The 18,946-nt window shown below is 42.3% G+C and overlaps 1 protein-coding gene and 1 non-coding gene across 2 annotated transcripts in view; both read right to left on the reverse strand.

Annotated features, from left to right (window-relative positions):
- The window catches only part of LOC126162704 (acyl-CoA Delta-9 desaturase-like), a 314,775-nt gene that overhangs the window by 267,181 nt on the left and 28,648 nt on the right, over positions 1-18,946 (reverse strand). The gene's annotated exons all lie outside the window — the stretch shown is intronic.
- Trnay-gua (transfer RNA tyrosine (anticodon GUA)) lies at positions 14,023-14,112 on the reverse strand. The gene is given in 2 exon segments: positions 14,023-14,058; positions 14,076-14,112. It is a non-coding gene; the product is annotated as a tRNA-Tyr (tRNA).

Genomic DNA, 18,946 nt, shown 5'->3' on the forward strand with positions numbered 1-18,946 from the left:
TGGTAAGACAGAGATTTAGGAACCAGGTTTTAAATTGTAAGACATTTCCAGGGGCAGATGTGGACTCTGACCACAATCTATTGGTTATGACCTGTAGATTAAAACTGAAGAAACTGCAAAAAGGTGGGAATTTAAGGAAATGGGACCTGGATAAACTGAAAGAACCAGAGGTTGTACAGAGTTTCAGGGAGAGCATAAGGGAACAATTGACAGGAATTGGGGAAAGAAATACAGTAGAAGAAGAATGGGTAGCTTTGAGGGATGAAGTAGTGAAGGCAGCAGAGGATCAAGTAGGTAAAAAGACGAGGGCTAGTAGAAATCCTTGGGTAACAGAAGAAATATTGAATTTAATTGATGGAAGGAGAAAATATAAAAATGCAGTAATTGAAGCAGGCAAAAAGGAATACAAACGTCTCAAAAATGAGATCGACAGGAAGTGCAAAATGGCTAAGCAGGGATGGCTAGAGGACAAATGTAAGGATGTAGAGGCTTATCTCACTAGGGGTAAGATAGATACTGCCTACAGGAAATTAGAGAGACCTTTGGAGATAAGAGAACCACTTGTATGAACATCAAGAGTTCAGATGGAAACTCAGTTCTAAGCAAAGAAGGGAAAGCAGAAAGGTGGAAGGAGTATATAGAGAGTCTATACAAGGGCGATGCACTTGAGGACAATATTACGGAAATGGAAGAGGATGTAGATGAAGATGAAATGGGAGATACGATACTGGGTGAAGAGTTTGACACAGCACTGAACGACCTGAGTCGAAACAAGGCCCCCGGAGTAGACAACATTCCATTGGAACTACTGACGGCCGTGGGAGAGCCAGCCCTGACAAAACTCTACCATCTGGTGAGCAAGATGTATGAAACAGGCGAAATACCCTCAGACTTCAAGAAGAATATAATAATTCCAATCCCAAAGAAGGCAGGTGTCGACAGATGTGAAAATTACCGAACTATCAGTTTAATAAGCCACAGCTGCAAAATACTAACACGAATTCTTTACAGACGAATGGAAAAGCTAGTAGAAGCCGACCTCGGGGAAGATCAGTTTGGATTCCGTAGAAACACTGGAACACGTGAGGCAATACTGACCTTACGACTTATCTTAGAAGAAAGATTAAGGAAAGGCAAACCTACGTTTCTAGCATTTGTAGACTTAGAGAAAGCTTTTGGCAATGTTGACTGGAATACTCTCTTTCAAATTCTGAAGGTGGCAGGGGTAAAATACAGGGAGCGAAAGGCTATTTACAATTTGTACAGAAACCAGATGGCAGTTATAAGAGTCGAGGGACATGAAAGGGAAGCAGTTGTTGGGAAGGGAGTAAGACAGGGTATTAGCCTCTCCCCGATGTTATTCAATCTATATATTGAGCAAGCAGTAAAGGAAACAAAAGAAAAATTCGGAGTAGGTATTAAAATCCATGGAGAAGAAATAAAAACTTTGAGGTTCGCCGATGACACTGTAATTCTGTCAGAGACAGCAAAGGACTTGGAAGAGCAGTTGAACGGAATGGACAGCGTCTTGAAAGGGGGATGTAAGATGAACATCAACAAAAGCAAAACGAGGATAATGGAATGTAGTCGAATTAAGTCGGGTGACGCTGAGGGAATTAGATTAGGAAATGAGACACTTAAAGTAGTAAAGGAATTTTGCTATTTGGGGAGCAAAATAACTGATGATGGTCGAAGTAGAGAGGATATAAAATGTAGACTGGCAATGGCGAGGAAAGTGTTTCTGAGAAGAGAAATTTGTTAACATCGAGTACAGATTTAAGTGTCAAGAAGTCATTTCTGAAAGTATTTGTATGGAATGTAGCCATGTATGGAAGTGAAACATGGACGATAAATAGTTTGGACAAGAAGAGAATAGAAGCTTTCTAAATGTGGTGCTACAGAAGAATGCTGAAGATTAGATGGGTAGATCACATAACTAATGAGGAAGTATTGAATAGGATTGGGGAGAAGAGAAGTTTGTGGCACAACTTGACCAAAAGAAGGAATCGGTTGGTAGGACATGTTCTGAGGCATCAAGGGATCACCAATTTAGTATTGGAGGGCAGCGTGGAGGGTAAAAATCGTAGAGGGAGACTAAGGGATGAATACACTAAGCAGATTCAGAAGGATGTAGGTTGCAGTAGGTACTGGGAGATGAAGAAGCTTGCACAGGATAGAGTAGCATGGAGAGCTGCATCAAACCAGTCGCAGGACTGAAGACCACAACAACAACGTTAGTTCGTCCAGTCTTGGAGTATTGTTCGTCTGTATGCGACCCGTACCAGTTGGGTCTGATTCAGGAGATTAAGAAGGTCCAAAGAAGAGCGGCAAGATTCGTGACTAGTACAGATAGCCATCGCGAGAGCGTTACAAGTCTCACTGAAAGTTTGAAGTGGGACACATTTGCAGATAGACGACGCACTAAACGGAAGGGGCCGCTCACTAAATTCCGAAATCCAATATTCACCGTGGATGTAGAGCATATATCATTACCACCATCTTTCAAATCGCACAATGTTCACTATGCAAAGATAAGGGAAATAAGAGCTCGTACTGAGGCGTTCAGACAGTCGTTTTTCCCTCGCGCAATCAGAGAGTGGAACAGAAGGAGGCAAACATGACTTTGGCGCGAATTGTGCCCTCCGCCGCACACCGCTTGGGGGCTAGCTGAGTATATATGTGGATACAGATGTAGATGTAGACATTCCATATTGGCAAGGCTGCAGTGGGATAGCTACCACCGCGAGCGGAAATGTCACTGACCAAAAAATCATTCTCTTTATGGCCACGGCTCTACTAGTGTCGAGTTCTGATAAGTGCTGGTAGACGTTCTTCCCTGCCCGAGGCCTACACAACCAACAAACAAATGTGATTTTTGAAAGAGAAACCCACTGCGTAACATTTTCGTACTACACAATGTATATGGCGTTATTCTTACCTACTTTCTGCCGTTGCACTAAAATGCTAATGATTTACATATCGAGGCTTTGGGGCTTGGCTTTGTTGGCTTTTAGGAATCCGTACCCTGTATGACTGACAGAAGACACAGAGAAGATACAGCGAAGAACAGCGCGTTATGCCATGGGAACGTTTATTTGGCGTGAGGCCACTACTGAGATGCCCAACAGACTCCGTTGCCAGGCGTTACAACAGAGGTGTTGTGCATCACAGAGAGGTATATTATTGAAATTTCAAGGAACTACTTTCCGTAAAGTGTCAGCAAGCATATTACTTTCTCCCACATGCATATTGCGTTATGAAGAGAAACTAGAGCCAATACAGAGGCTTACCGACAGTCAATCGTCCCATGTATCATTCACGAGTGGACGTGGTAGGGGAGATCAGTTAGTCTACCGGAAGTCCCCTCCACCACACACCATCAGGTGGCTAGCAGTGTGGTGTTATGTACTGGTACTAACCACCTCACGGGTGTCAAAGTTGGCAACAGAATCGCGAGTTTCGGTCAGCCTCTGATTGCAGTCATGTGGGATCCGGCGCACCCAACAGGGCGTGCCCACTGAGTCACACCTCCATCGACTCTGTGTCACGAGCGCCCTCTACCGCCCGATGTAAGACGGCTGGCGGCAGCCACACAGACCACTGCTGCTTGGAGCTGCTTCACTACGTGACGCCACACAGACGCCGCTTTGTCGCGACTCTGACACCATCGTTCGTGCTTAGTTCAGAGAGCCTCATTCATGTTGATACTGTGATAGCTGGACTCTGTTTCTTACTGCTTTATTTGTAATAAGACTTCAAACGTTTGGAGAAAGACAAGTAACGTAAATCTTCGATTTACTGGGTTAACTCTTTCGCTAATCATTTTTGCTCCTGTCCAGCTTTCCTATGATGACAGTCGCCACACCATTCTGCAGCCCACCTCGCATTCCGATTGTCGTGCACGACAAGTTGAGTACAGTGGGGTGCAAAAGTCATGAGATACCTTGTAATATCATGTCAGACCTCTTTTCCGGGTTCCCGGGTTCGATTCCCGGCGGGGTCAGGGATTTTCTCTGCCTCGTGATGGCTGGGTGTTGTGTGATGTCCTTAGGTTAGTTAGGTTTAAGTAGTTCTAAGTTCTAGGGGACTAATGACCATAGATGTTAAGTCCCATAGTGCTCAGAGCCATTTGAACCATTTGAACCACCTCCTTTTTCCAGGAAGAGGAAGGGTGCAGCAAGTCGACGTGGCATTGACTCAAAAAGACGTTGGAAGTCCCCTGCAGTAATACTGAGCCGTACTGCCTCTACACCTGTCCATAATTGCGAATGTGTTGACGGTGCAGGATACTGTGCACGAAATGACCTCTCGATTACGTCCCATGAATGTTCGATGGCTTTCATGTCGGGTGATCTTGGTGGCCAAATCATTCGCTCTAACTGTCCAGAATGTTTTTCAAACCAACTGCAAACAATTGTGGCCCAGTGACATGGTACATTGTTATCCATAAAAATTTCATCGTTGTTTGGGTAGATATGGTCCATGAACGGCTGCAGATAGTCTCCAAGTAGCCAAACATTACCATTTCCAGTCCATGACCGTTTCAGTTTCCCTGAGGACCCAGTCCATTCCATGTAAACACAGCCCAGTTCATTATGGGGCCACCGCCAGTTTGCACATTCCCTTTTTCACAACTTGGGACTATGTCTTCATGGGGTCTGTGCCACACTCGAACCTTACCATCAGCTCTTACCAACTGAAATCGGGACTCATCTAACCAGGCCCCGGTTTTCCAGAAGTCTAGTGTCCAATCAATATGGTCTCGAGTCCAAGAGAGGCGCTACAGGCGATGCCGTGTTGTTAGCAAGGCACTCGTTGTCGGTCGTCTGTGCCCATTAAAGCCACATTTCATCGCACTGTCCTGACGGATACATTCATTGTATGTCCCACATTGATTTCTGTAGTTATTTCACACAATGCTGCTTGTCTTTTAACACTGACTCTACCCAAGCGCCGTTGCTCTCGATTCTTAAGTGAAGGTTGTCAGCCAATGCTTTGTCCTGGTGAGAGGTAATTCCTGAAATTTGGTATTATCGGCACACATTTGACGCTGTGGATCTTGTAATACTGAATTCCCTAACGATTTCCTAAATGGAACGTTCTATGCGTCTATCTCCAACTACTTTACCACATTTATAGTCTGTTAATTCCTGTCGTGCGGCAATAATCACGTCGGAAACCTTTTCACAAGAATCATCTGAATGCAAATGACAGCTCCGCCAATGCGCTGCCCTTTTTTACTTTTTGTGCGCGATTCTACGGCCATCTGTATATGTGCATATCTGTATCGTATGACTTTCATCACTTCAGTGTATGCTGTAGATGTAGGTGTTGGATGCCACCTTCATGGTGCTGTAATACTAATGGCCAGCAGCTTTTCTTCCTGAAATGATTTACTTTTCATGCGAACGTCGTCATCCACTGCAGAAATGTTCCAAAGAAAAGACAGTCTCTGTTGAAACATTTATGAATTAATTACGCTTCTCGCTGTCGTAGCGCATCGTCATATTAACTGCAAAACGTAACAGAGTAACTATTACATAAAAGTTTTGATTCGCGAACCTATCTAAACAGTTAAGTGGCGAAATAAGCTATCTTATAAATACGTTAAAAAGGACAGAAGAGGCTACATTACTCAGATTAAAAGTCATGGTGGTAGTCATCTTAGTCAATATTAAAACCATGGAAAAAAACGGTAAGTGAAAACACAGTGGTCAAACTGAAGATAAAAATCCTGAAACGATAAAGAAGCTGATCATCCAGGAACGAAATACACGCGAAGCGAGTATTCAGGATAAGGGAAGCAAATGAACTCACCAAGCACCAGCAGCAAATAGTGTAGGTATACCGGCGTTTACAGGCATATGTCTAATTGATAAACAAATATTGTAGCCGATGAAATGTGTGCTGAGGCGTGGAACACGCGGGATCAAGTAAGGTAAAAGCAGAGGATGGTGGGAAGGGCCGAGTGGTGTAGCTAGTAGTGAGGGCAAGAGGAACTGAACATCATATATTAGCTGATAAAAGTGAGATAATAAAATACACAACAGGACGTGATATAAAGTCGAGAAGTTGAGTGGCGAGCTTATAAAAACAGTTCCTATTACGTAAACAAGAAACGAAAAATAATAAGAATTATAAAATGTGAGTGACAGTGAGAGCAAGGATTGGTAAGATACAAATAACAATAAAATTACAATTAAAATGGTCATTAGCAAAACAGTAATTGAATGTACAAATCTGCAAATGAATGAGTAAAGAATAAGGGTAAGAACAAAGGAAGATAAAATTACGAAACAAGGATGCAGAAGGGGAAAAAGGGGAAGGGAAGAAAGGGAGGAGAGAGGGAAGAGAAAATAGGTGGAGGAAGAAGAGAGGGGAAAGACTGGCTGGGTTTATAACACAGGTGAGGGGAAGGTACCCGGGAAAATAATATCAAATGGCTTAGAAAACCAAGCCCCAACGGACACACGTAACTGAGACCTCAGCAATCAGTATTATTTGCGCTGAGCCACAACCAAACCCAAACAGACGTACATAACAGAGACCTCCCTTACCATTTGCAACAGTCTGCCAACGCTCTGGTAATTTCTAAGGTGGTGGTAAGGTCCTATGGGAGCAAACGCTGATGTCAACGGTCGCTACTCTTACACACTACTTTATCTAACTTAAACTAACTTACGCGATGTCCGAGAAAGGACTCGAACCTCCGACGAGGGGAGCCGCGCGAACCGTGGCAAGGCGCCTCTGACCGTGCGGGGTACCCCTCGCGGCACTAACTTCTAGTTTCCGCGACTGAAGGACTCAGGTGGTTTCCAGGCGAAGAACCCGTTAAAGGCAAATTGACTTGTAGTGACAGTGGTGGGAACTAAGTGCATGAGAGGCACGAAAAACAAACATAGAATACATCTGGAACTAAATCAAGCCAACTCTGGCAAAGCTGTCATCATGATATCGTAGTAGATTTTATTTTTATTCTCCAATTGTTCATTAAGGCTTAACTAAACAGATGACCTAAGAAATTTCACTATTTAGAATCCCTCCGTAGGAGTTTCTTTCCTTTGCGAGCTCTGTATAGAATTTGAAGTGCGATAGTCGTCGGCTCGCAATGTCCGATAGCATCCAAATGATCGGAAAATGACGAGTAGTTTTTTTTTTTTTTTTACAGCAGCTCTTTTTGTAAAAAGGCGTTCTTGAAACGTAATCCTGGCAGCATGGCCTGTTTGCCCTATATAGGTGCGGGGTTACTGGGCACAAGTAAGTTTGTTTGCACACGAATGAGAAAAATAGTCTAGCTTTTCCTTATGGATGAGTTAATATTGTAGGGGATCAGGAGTGGAGAAGTAAATTTTGACACCACTTTATTTGAGTAGGTTAGCCTATCTGTAAGACATGGGACCGAAAAATGGTAAAATACATAAATGGTGTCGGACTGGGTGTTAAAGGTGTCACGTGAATGGGTTACATTTGTTGATTTAGAAAGAAACAGTTTGTCTACTAGACTGAGCAACGTATTTCCAACTTGCTCTTTCTCGCTGTCTGGGACTTAGAGGTACATTGGGTGCGCGCTCGGACGTAGAAGAAATCACTACATATTGCTGAGACTGTCTTTTATTATGAATATGGAACCACTGTTGCTGCACCTGTCCAGAGCAGAATGGAGCACTGCAGAAACATTATTCTGCTTTTCAGATGGTTCAGTTGTCTACGCTGTTGACAGACTAGATCAGATGGAACAATGTAATTACATATGAATAATACAGAGAGAAGATCACTCAGATGAATAATTTTATGCGGCAGTCTATAGTGCGTTCTTCCGTCAGCGCGTAGGCATCACTGTGGCTTACTCACACCACAGGCCAACGTCCTGGACGCTAGTCTACGCGAGTTGTGCGCGATAAACGGTACAATGTAAGCACATAAATTCGATACTCACAGCCTGGAAGTCTTCCAGCTTGGTTCCTCGCCAGCCCCTATCGATTTGCAGATGTGGAAACTAACGCCGCCCGAACAGGTAGTTTACGGCCAGATAAACGGACGCGGTCGTGCGTTTCTGTTTACCTTTCCGCTGTCTGCTACTGCAAGTTATGCCTCACTGAGAGCAAATAAACTTGTAGGTATTCCGAAGAGTTGGCGACTCGAAATATATTATCTGCAGCGAATTCTGTGCTTTCTTTTCCTCGTTTGTTAACACAAAATTTTCTTCCCGCACGAACATTGTGAGCTGTAACATTGATGACAAGGAAACGATCATTCTCAAAAGAAAGATTCGGATTTAACGTCCTGTTGCCAACATGGCCACAAGAGACACAGCATTAACTCGTACTGGGAAAGTACAACACGCCATTTCATTTTCAAAAGAACAGTCCGGGTATTCGCCTTAAACGATTTGGGAGAAACATGGAAAACGTAAATCTGGTTGGCTGGACGGGGACTTGAACCGACAGGCTTTCGAATACGAGCCCAGTGTCTTAGCAATGCGCCATAGTCCAAATAGCGATTAACATTTTTGTCAGGCGTCTCGCATCTTCCGACATTTCTTCTATTTCCTGGGCTTTACCCTGTATCATCACGAGATCGGAATGTAATCTGCATTTGGCAATGTTAGTGGTAGAGGATGGCCTTCCTGTTGCCACCCGTCCTCTCCCCCCATCACCCCAACCCTCCACCCACCCAAAATTTCTTTTCTCTTTTTCCCAAATTCGATTCAATTTCTCATTCGTTATCCGATGTACCCATCTAATGTACAATCCCGTGTGACTTCCTTCTCAGCTACTCCTTCCCTTTCATGTCCAAATCTTCAAATGTGTGTGAAATCTTATGGGACTTAACTGCTAAGGTCATCAATCCCTAAGCTTACACACTACTTAACCTAAATTATCCTAAGGACAAGCACACACACACCCATGCCCGAGGGAGGACTCAAACCTCCGCCGGGACCAGCCGCACAGTCCATGACTGCAGCGCGTAAGACCGCTCGGCTAACCCCGCGCGGCTTTCATGTCCTCCGAGTCTTCTAACTGCACTCTATTTTACCCTTGAACTTTCAGGGTTTCGAAGAGTGTATTACAGCCAATACTATCTAAAACGTTCTCTAGATTTAGAAATACTACAAATGTAGGTTTTCCATTCGTCAATCTTTCTTCTAAGATAGGTCGTAGCGTCAGTGTTACCTACATTTCTCCGGAACCCAAAATGATCTTCCTCGCAGCCGGCTTCTACCAGTCTATGTCTTCTTCTGCCAATAATTTCTATCAGTATTTTGCAACCATGACTTGTTCAACAGATAGTTTGGTGATATTCATTCGTGTCAGCACCTTCTTTGCAACTGAGATTATATTCTACTTGGAGTGTAAGGGTATTCCGCCTATCTGAATGATCTTGCGTGTCAGTTGGGACAATTTTGTCGTGGTACGTGCTTCCAATGATCTCAGTTATTCTATGGAAATGTAGGCTGATCAGGCGCCCTTGTTTCAGCGTAGGTCTTTTAGTGTTTTGTCAAATTCTTTTCGCAGTATCTTATATCCAATCTCCTCTTCTCTTTTTGTAGTATCATCTTCAAGTTCGTTAATTTGGTATACATTGCTATACATTGCTTTCACCTTTCAGTCTTACCGTCTTGGCTTAATACTGAATTGCCATATGAGCTCTTAATATTCATAATGGAGCAACATGTTTTCTCCAAAGCTATCTTAAATTTTTCCAAAGGTGGCATCTATCTTTATTATAGACATGTGGCCGAAGCAGGTTACATATTTGATGTTTAGTTATTTTGTAGCGCTAATGAAAGTCAGTATGTGACTGAAATTTACTGCCGTCGTTTCGCCACATTATGTACCGTGATTCGTCACTCTATACAACGATTTTCCACTGTTCAATCGTACAAAGTTTACGCTCCTTCTACCAAGTGAGGCGTCGCTTGGCATTTACCGGCTTGATGTGTGGCTATGAGCAGCCGCTCGACCATGAAATCCAAGTTTTCTCACCTCCCGCCTGTCATAGTACTTGCAGTGGATCCTGATGCAGTTTGGAATTCCTGTATGATGGTCTGGATAGACGTCTGCCTATTACACATTACGACCCTCTTCAACTGTCGGCGGTCTCTGTCAGCCAACGGACGAGGTCGGCCTGTACGCTTTTGTGCTGTACGTGTCCCTTCACGTTTACAATTCACTATCACATCTGAAACAGTGGACCTAGGGATGTTTAGGAATGTGGAAATCTCGCGTACAGACGTATGACACAAATGACACCCGATCACCTGACCACTTTAGAAGTCCGTAGGTTCGACGTATGAAATACGTATATTTTTGGAGGTGTCCGGATACTTTTGGTCACATAGTGTAAGTGAGTTCAATCTTTATGAAGATTGTTTTTATTCCAAGCATTGGTACTGTGAACTGAGCTACTGGTTGGAAGAAGAGACATACAAATTATAATAAACGTCATTATGGAATAAATATACTGAGAAGTAGTAGTTAACGTATTCAATTCTTTGAATGGGTTTCTGCATGCTGTTCTTGAATTTAAACAACAAATGAGTCCCGTTACACGCTTTTGCACTCTAAAAACTTTTTGCCGGTTTGTGGATTTACCCCAAAGTATGATTCAGTATGACATAAGAGAGTAAAATTAAACAAAGAGTGTCAGTTTTTATTTATATTTTTATCTCCACTACCAAGCGAGACTAAGAAAATGCGATGTAGCTGCACACAAGGAATTTATTACGACTAAATATCCCTTATATCTTCCTTAAAATCATGGTCAGATGTTCCCCATCTACCTAAAAACCATGATCAAATATTTGTCACCCCAGACGTATCCGTACTAGTCACCAAAGCGCAGGCGGTCTCGATGCCCAACCGGGTTACGGCCACTGTTCGTATCAGAGGTGGGCAGCTCCGCGAATTAAATTTCTCACGCTATGTGCCCCCTAATCATCTATTCATACTGAAACGTTTTCTTCGCAACATCCTGTATTCGCACACTAAGTACGTTTTCGTTACTTTCCATCATTTCTGATGTTGAAATTTTAATGGCCATCAGTACACTTTCGCTTGATTGTTTAAGTGAGCATGAATTTTAATTTGAGTGTTGTTGCGATAATTTCAGCCAAGGATAAACCTGCTACAGATAGTGTGAACGAGAATCGCGTACTATCATTGGCGAATTCTGATTCTGTTAATGTGAATATTTTCAGCTTGTCCCCACAAGAGATCACAAAAGGGCTTTCATCCCGCCTCCAGATCCACATAAAATAGTCGTGAAATTGCCCACCATCCTTACATTTACGAAACGCCGCTTCATCTGGCTACAGAGTAACTGATGAAAGGCACACAGAATACCCTTCAAATCAGTTTATGTTTAGAATACTGAACCAAATGGTAAAGCCTGTCTCTTTCGTTTAGTCAATGGCGATTTATGAAGTAAATCTCGCAAACACTGATAACATTTTGTAAATTGACGGTAGCGATTGATATGTGTAAAACGATAACGTATTACAGGGATTGGACTGTGGGTAATCTTATATACAGCTTTAGTTCAATTCGTAAAAGATGGAAGAGCAAAACGGTCGTACCTTTGTTTAATCACAGCATTCGTATGGGGTAATTTAAGGAAAATCATGGAAAATTTAAAGCTAAATGTCCGAATGGTGGTTTGATCGCCACTCTTTTCGGTTATACGGGTCCAACGACTCAATCATTCATCGCTGAGAACGGTTTTCAGCTAGCGTAGGTCGAACTATCGCAAGGTTTATCCAGTATCGTTGTGCTGGTTCTAAAGATTGCCATTGCCTTTCGCTGCCGTATCTTTTGTTTACGCTGATACTTCACCATTTCATGTTTTAGATCGTTGTGTAACACACGCACAAAGTAAACGATCGGATAATCAGTATGTTTACAAAACTGTCATCTGTGGAACCTAAGTGGCAATTAAATTATCGTTATCTGGTATTTGTGCTCACATTAGCATTATGTTTTATCAGATATCAACGGTTCCTCTGTTCTAGCCAGTTATCACTATAGTAAACGCGCTGATGGTAAAAGAGTCTCATAACAAATGTTAGAAACTGTATATGATTAAGTTAACCGAATATTAAAAATAATTTTGTTTGTGCATGCTATTTTCATGTCAATGTTGATCCGTTTTCATGTCATGTCTGTCTCTGTTGTGATTTATGATACAAGGAAACACCCTACGTCTCTGGCACTAGAAGATGACACATCGCCTTAAGTGCGGCATAGAGCTAAAACACATATACCAGAACACCTTTTTATCTACTATAAGAGAATTACACTAAGATACATATGGAAGTAATGAAAATATACAGTAGTTTTTTAACTATAGGATTAGAAAGACAGTTGTACATTCTTACTAAACTGTGGAGCACGTATGTCAAACTTGATATTGTTTACGGTCTAGAGAAAGATAACTTACTGGTTAGGAGATTTTTACCGTATGCAGGGCAATGGTGTAAGGGTTTGATTCCAGTGATCAACGCTGAATAACTATAAACAAAAGCGACGAAGAGTCTTCAGACTTCCTTTTATTGTATTTCGCAGCTTCGAGCACACAAATACTATCATGACGTGTTACGTTTAAAAAGAAAGAAAGAAAGCGGGTAGCAAAATACTAGGAAACCCTTTCCTCTTTCTTCTTAAAGATAACATAACCGGGCATGATACGATTTGTGTGACCGAGGTTGCGTAAGATAGCACAAGAATTTCGTTACTACACGGCGACTGCTTTCTCCTTCTGCAACGACCCTAAAACTAGACACCTCGTTGTGTTTTTATTCCATAATTTACTGATCTCTTTTTCAATGGGACTTGAAGCTGTAAAAGAACTTTAAGATTCTGTATACTGTAAACATACGAAAATTTATGGCGCTAACTACCCTGATTTTACACCAATTTATGAGGTCCTTGTATCATAATCATGCACGGGGCTACCAACGGTTCCTATCACTCTAACATCTTCACCTTATCTGATATCAAGGCAGCACATATAGACGTAAAAGGAAGCAAATTACAGTATTCGACAGTAATATTACGAAACAGAAACTAGTAGCCACATTTATACACAATACATTGGCAAGTGAAACACGCAACTGTCGTTCAGCTGCCTGTTTGAACTACTTCCGAAAACCAATAGAGAGATAGATATCAAAATTTATAGGCCAAAAGCCATCGAACAGGCAGGTTTGAGCAAAATGGAAGTTTTTTATGAATAAAACTGTGAAGATTGCGAAATAACAGTCTTTATTGATTACGAAGTTTCGGCATCTGTGATCGTAAGATGTCAAAAAAACTTTGAACTTGCGAAATAAAGTTCATTGTCAATATTAAAATCCAGTATACATTTTAATATTGAAGCTTGTTTTTGGCAATCTAGGTATAGATTTTAATATTGACACTGAACATCGTTCCTCTCGTTTTTTATCTGATGGTAGCAGATGCCGAAACGTCGTAATAAATAAAGACTTTTATTTAACGGTCTGGACGGTTTTATTCATCAACTATTCATGATGATTGCGGACTCAGACGGAAAATGTATGTTCTCTAGTAATAAACAAAATGTGAATGGAACGAGAATCCACTTAACTCCTTAGTTAAGAAGCAGTTTTATTCCCTACTTTGATTACAACTGTTTAGTCTAGCAAGTTGTGTAATAGAACACATGTGAACTAACGTCTTAATTTCTATAGGTACGCTTTGTAGAAAAGTGTTAGCTGGGATGAATCTCGATCTTATATTATGCTCTGTACACTCAACTGAAACTTTGAACTCCCTTCAAAAATACTGACCTACTTTCAAAAGTTTCTCGGGGCAACTGACAATTTTCCCATTTGTACCCCACTGACACCTGAAAATGGCTGTACCTTTCGGTGTACTCCTATTCAAACTTGGTGTAAGACTGCAGTATATTTTCTTACTCATTCATCAATGCTTAACGAGCAATTTCTTAGAGTTGCTGTGTGCAGAAGAGTAACAAGGCGCCTGTGACATAAATTAAAAATATTCCTTCGGGCCGGATTTGAACCAGCGAACTATGGATGTCTGCTTCATATACCACTACAGTCCACCGCTCTACCAACTGAGCTACCGAAGGAGTTAATCACACTTCGCCACTTGTAACCCACTTACAGGAAACCGGCTGGGGAGAATCTGGTTCTTGGACTGGCGGCCGTTCTCTCTAAACAACTCGTTCAGCAGGACGGAGGTGCTTGCTGTTGGTCTGACGTCACTTTCTCGACCTTTAACTCCTGATAATAACGAGAACGAGTCGGTGGGCCTTCGTCTTTTCTGCTGGTGCAGTGGTCGCTCCTATGCCGTGGACAGGGCGCCCCTAGAGGGGTCTGAAAGGGCGGTTAGTGGTAGGGTGGAAGAGGAGGAGGCGGAGGAGGAAGAGATTAGTGTTTTAACGTTCCGTCGACAACGGTCATTATCTATGGAGCACAAGGTCGCATTAGGGAAGGATGGAGAAGGAAATCGGCCGTGCCCTTTCAACGGAACCATCCTGGCATTTGTCTTAAGCGATTTAGGGAAAGGAAATCACGGAAATACTCAATCAGGATGGCCGGACACGGGTTCGAACCGTCGTCATCTCGAATGCGAGTTCGATGTACTAACCAATGCGCTACATCACTCGTTGCCAGGTGGAAGAGGCTATACCGGGAGCTATTGCGAACGCAGCATCCAGTCAGCTCGCGTTGGCATTAATGGCGACTGTTGCCTAGATTCTGAGACGATTCTCAGTTCTTTTGAGAGACTGCCGGAACTGGTGAAGCCAGCTAGACTAACTCGTGACGTCTCTATGCAGTTGTCAGTTTTCAACATCGTTCCAAAGTCTTATCAGATCCCTTTGGTCCGTAGCCAAGTTGAGAATCTAAACCAGAGGCTTCGTCGATTCGAGACACCAGGTAGAAAAACACCATCAGAGAAACCAATTACTTCAACATATGGAGTGGGATATCTGGAGAATAAGAATCTCAAAATATTATTCGCAGTAAAGTCCGCGAGCTCACGTCTCTGGTAGAAAGCAGCCGACTCATCATTTTACTAGTAACTGAGAGTAGGTTAAAACCCTAGGCAGAGAGTAGAGAAATTTTCGACAATGCGTAGAACGTATATCGGAAAGATAGAGTACAGTTTGCAGGAGGAAGCTTATAGCAACAAGCAGAAGCATTAGGTCTAGCGAGGACGTCCAAAATAAATCTGACTGTAGACTACCAATCGAGGAGAGGGCAATAGTGTTCTGTGTTTCTGCCGACAGCCGCATACATACACAGAGGTCGTAGGAGCATTCAAACATAGCATAAACTCGAAATCAGCTACCATATGGCAGTGGGGCATGGATTATAAAATGTTACACTTTCCAAAAATGAAGAGTCTGTCGCTTCTTTCATTGTTTACTTTGCAGTTTTAATTAATTATAAGGAAGAGGTCCCCCCCCCCCCCCCCCCCTATGAACCATAGACCTTGCCGGTGGTGGGGAGGCTTGCGTGCCTCAGCGATACAGATAGCCGTACCGTAGGTACAACCACAACGGACGGGTATCTGTTGAGAGGCCAGACAAACGTGTGGTTCCTGAAGAGGGGCAGCAGCCTTTTCAGTAGTTGCAAGGGCAACAGTCTGGATGATTGACTGATCTGGCCTTGTAACAATAACCAAATCAGCCTTGCTGTGCTGGTACTGCGAACGGCTGAAAGCAAGGGGAAACTACGGCCGTTATTTTTCCCGAGGGCATGCAGCTTTACTGTATGATTAAATGATGATGGCGTCCTTATGGGTAAAATATTCCGGAGGTAAAATAGTCCCCCATTCGGATCTCCGGGCGGGGACTACTCGAGAGGATTTCGTTATCAGGAGAAAGAAAACTGGCGTTCTACGGATCGGAGCGTGGAATGTCAGATCCCTTAATCGGGCAGGTAGGTTAGAAAATGTAAAAAGGGAAATGGATAGGTTAAAGTTAGATATAGTGGGAATTAGTGAAGTTCGGTGGCAGGAGGAACAAGACTTCTGGTCAGGTGACTACAGGGTTATAAACACAAAATCAAATAGGGGTAATGCAGGAGTAGGTTTAATAATGAATAGGAAAATAGGAATGCGGGTAAGCTACTACAAACAGCATAGTGAACGCATTATTGTGGCCAAGATAGATACGAAGCCCACACCTACTACAGTAGTACAAGTTTATATGCCAACTAGCTCTGCAGATGACGAAGAAATTGAAGAAATATATGATGAAATAAAAGAAATTATTCAGATAGTGAAGGGAGACGAAAATTTAATAGTCATGGGTGACTGGAATTCGAGTGTAGGAAAAGGGAGAGAAGGAAATGTAGTAGGTGATTATGGATTGGGGGTAAGAAATGAAAGAGGAAGCCGGCTGGTAGAATTTTGCACAGAGCACAACTTAATCATAGCTAACACTTGGTTTAAGAATCATGATAGAAGGTTGTATACATGGAAGAACCCTGGAGATACTAAAAGGTATCAGATAGATTATATAATGGTAAGACAGAGATTTAGGAACCAGGTTTTAAATTGTAAGACATTTCCAGGGCCAGATGTGGACTCTGACCACAATCTATTGGTTGTGACCTGTAGATTAAAACTGAAGAAACTGCAAAAAGGTGGGAATTTAAGGAGATGGGACCTGGATAAACTGAAAGAACCAGAGGTTGTACACAGTTTCAGGGAGAGCATAGGGAACAATTGACAGGAATGGGGGAAAGAAATACAGTAGAAGAAGAATGGGTAGCTCTGAGGGATGAAGTAGTGAAGGCAGCAGAGGATCAAGTAGGTAAAAAGACGAGGGCTAAAAGAAATCCTTGGGTAACAGAAGAAATATTGAATTTAATTGATGAAAGGAGAAAATATAAAAATGCAGTAAATGAAGCAGGCAAAAAGGAATACAAACGTCTCAAAAATGAGATAGACAGAAAGTGCAAAATGGCTAAGCAGGGATGGCTAGAGGACAAATGTAAGGATGTAGAGGCTTATCTCACTAGGGGTAAGATAGATACTGCCTACAGGAAAATTAAAGAGACCTTTGGAGATAAGAGAACCACTTGTATGAACATCAAGAGCTCAGATGGAAACCCAGTTCTAAGCAAAGAAGGGAAAGCAGAAAGGTGGAAGGAGTATATAGAGGGTCTATACAAGGGCGATGTACTTGAGGACAATATTATGGAAATGGAAGAAGATGTAGATGAAGATGAAAGGGGAGATACGATACTGCGTGAAGAGTTTGACAGAGCACTGAAAGACCTGAGTCGAAACAAGGCCCCCGGAGTAGACAACATTCCATTGGAACTACTGACGGCCTTGGGAGAGCCAGTCCTGACCAAACTCTACCATCTGGTGACCAAGATCTATGAAACAGGCGAAATACCCTCAGACTTCAAGAAGAATATAATAATTCCAATCCCAAAGAAAGCAAGTGTTGACAGATGTGAAAATTACAGATCAATCAGTTTAATAAGCCACAGCTGCAAAATACTAACACGAATACTTTGCAGACGAATGGAAAAACTAGTAGAAGCCGACCTCGGGGAAGATCAGTTTGGATTCCGTAGAAATACTGGAACACGTGAGGCAATACTGACCTTACGACTTATCTTAGAAGAAAGATTAAGGAAAGGCAAACCTACGTTTCTAGCATTTGTAGACTTAGAGAAAGCTTTTGACAATGTTGACTGGAATACTCTCTTTCACATTCTAAAGCTGGCAGGGGTAAAATACAGGGAGCGAAAGGCTATTTACAATTTGTACAGAAACCAGATGGCAGTTATAAGAGTCGAGGGACATGAAAGGGAAGCAGTGGTTGGTAAGGGAGTAAGACAGGGTTGTAGCCTCTCCCCGATGTTATTCAATCTGTATATTAAGCAAGCAGTAAAGGAAACAAAAGAAAAATTCGGAGTAGGTATTAAAATCCATGGAGAAGAAATAAAAACTTTGAGGTTCGCTGATGACATTGTAATTCTGTCAGAGATAGCAAAGGACTTGGAAGAGCAGTTGAACGGAATGGATGGTGTCTTGAAGGGAGGATATAAGATGAACATCAACAAAAGCAAAACGAGGATAATGGAATGTAGTCGAATTAAGTCGGGTGATGCTGAGGGTATTAGATTAGGAAATGAGACACTTAAAGTAGTAAAGGAGTTTTGCTATTTGGGGAGCAAAATAACTGATGATGGTCGAAGTAGAGAGGATATAAAATGTAGACTGGCAATGGCAAGGAAAGCGTTTCTGAAGAAGAGAAATTTGTTAACATCAAGTATAGATTTAAGTGTCAGGAAGTCATTTCTGAAAGTATTTGTATGGAGTGTAGCCATGTATGGAAGTGAAACCTGGACGGTAAATAGTTTGGACAAGAAGAGAATAGAAGCTTTCGAAATGTGGTGCTACAGAAGAATGCTGAAGATTAGATGGTTAGATCACGTAACTAATGAGGAGGTATTGAATAGGATTGGGGAGAAGAGAAGTTTGTGGCACAACCTGACTAGAAGAAGGGATCGGTTGATAGGACATGTTCTGAGGCATCAAGGGATCACCAATTTAGTATTGGAGGGCAGTGTGGAGGGTAAAAATCGTAGGGGGAGACCAAGAGATGAATTCACTAAGCAGATTCAAAAGGATGTAGGTTGCAGTAGGTACTGGGAGATGAAGAAGCTTGCACAGGATAGAGTAGCATGGAGATCTGCATCAAACCAGTCTCAGGACTGAAGACCACAACAACAACAAGGAAGAGGTGTTGAACGGAGAGTGTGATGTCTTGAAAAGCGATTACAAGATGGAAACCAATAAAAGTAAGGCAAGAGCAACAGAATGTAGTCGAATAAAATCGGGTGATGCGAGGAAATTAGGTTACGAAGTGAGACAATAAAAGTACGAAAGTTATTCGGAAAGTAAAGTCCGACTGGGTACATGGAAACCAT

The sequence above is a fragment of the Schistocerca cancellata genome, chromosome 2, assembly GCF_023864275.1.
Source record: "Schistocerca cancellata isolate TAMUIC-IGC-003103 chromosome 2, iqSchCanc2.1, whole genome shotgun sequence".
NCBI lineage: Eukaryota > Metazoa > Arthropoda > Insecta > Orthoptera > Acrididae > Schistocerca > Schistocerca cancellata.